At 37.4% G+C, this 1378-nt stretch overlaps 1 non-coding gene across 1 annotated transcript; it reads left to right on the top strand.

Moving 5' to 3' along the window:
* The first annotated feature begins 955 nt into the window (after nucleotides 1-955).
* On the top strand, nucleotides 956-1027 carry trnah-gug (transfer RNA histidin (anticodon GUG)). Its single transcript has one exon. It is a non-coding gene; the product is annotated as a tRNA-His (tRNA).
* Nucleotides 1028-1378: the final 351 nt, after the last annotated feature.

Raw genomic sequence — 1378 nt, 5'->3', positions numbered from 1 at the left:
TCCCTCACAATATAAATGGAGAAATGTCCAATAATTTTGCTTCAGTGTCATTAATTTGAAATGAAGACTGAAAGTTTAGCAGGACCTTTTAAGTTTCACTCTTTCTCACAATGTTATGGCTCCGCCATACAGAGGACCGACAGTCCCATATCCACTCTTATGCACAATCATTTTGACCGAAGGTGTGATGGGTAAACATCAACCTGAGTCACATGACACTGATTAAACATATCAGCAAGACTATTTTCCCCAAGTGTTGATAATATTCATCCTGTAACCTGAACTGGTTTCTATTTTAGTGCCAGCACACAGCTGAGGTTGCTAATACAGATCAAGTGACACACACACACACACACATACACACACACACAGTGATATTCTGGTACTAGATTTGCTTTGAAACTAGCTTTAATCATATTATATTAATCATGATTTTCTCATTAACATTAAATTCATTTTCATCTCCTTATTAACCACCTAATGCACCTTAGATAATGCTGATAGAACAAAAATGAATATAAAAACTGGTATAACTTTAAGGTTTGTCACATTAGATGTTAAGTCGAACATTACAGCTACACTAATGAATAAGTCTGACTCTTATATTATGCTTCCATCATAATTTTATCATCAATTAAAGAATGAGCGATTAAAAAAAAAACCTTCCTCGCTCTGAAATCACATTTTCAGTCTTGCTAACGTTGTAAAAAAAAAAAAACTCCCCAAAAAATAAAAAAACTGACAGAAAGCTCAGCTAAGATGTAATTAAGCCTATTAAGTCTTTATTTCCATATGGTTTAATAAAGCCTCACAGCGGGCGATTAATCATCTCTATCATCATGAATAGACCATCATATGACGCAGTGACAAATTCACCCTCTTTCAGTTTCACTCTTTCACAGAGGCAGGTACTAAATGAAGTCCACATTAACTTCACCAGTCCCAAGGACAGCTCGCCGTGATCGTATAGTGGTTAGTACTCTGCGTTGTGGCCGCAGCAACCCCGGTTCGAATCCGGGTCACGGCAGTTTTTGGGGGCTCGCGGCTGCGCGTGCATAGTGTTTACAGTTCATTTAACGCTTTGAAGAAAGAGTTGCTACCTGATAATCACAACAGAGCGTTAGAGCAGGTTGTCACAAGCTGATTAAATATCCTACAGTGGCACCATCCAAGTGAACAAGGCAACTTTTTTCTTACTTTTGCTCCAATAGGGAAACAGTGTGTAGGCCTACATTATATTGCACCACATATAGGCTACAGTAGTGCATCTACAGTCAGCCTCTTTATTAGCTACACCGATGCAATATAATTCAATCCAATACAACAACTCTGCCAAAAATTATACTTTTTTTCAAGTTATCAAAAAGGTGAAAATTCT

Source organism: Scomber japonicus, chromosome 7, assembly GCF_027409825.1.
Source record: "Scomber japonicus isolate fScoJap1 chromosome 7, fScoJap1.pri, whole genome shotgun sequence".
NCBI lineage: Eukaryota > Metazoa > Chordata > Actinopteri > Scombriformes > Scombridae > Scomber > Scomber japonicus.
This window is presented reverse-complemented; position numbering and strand designations above follow the sequence as displayed.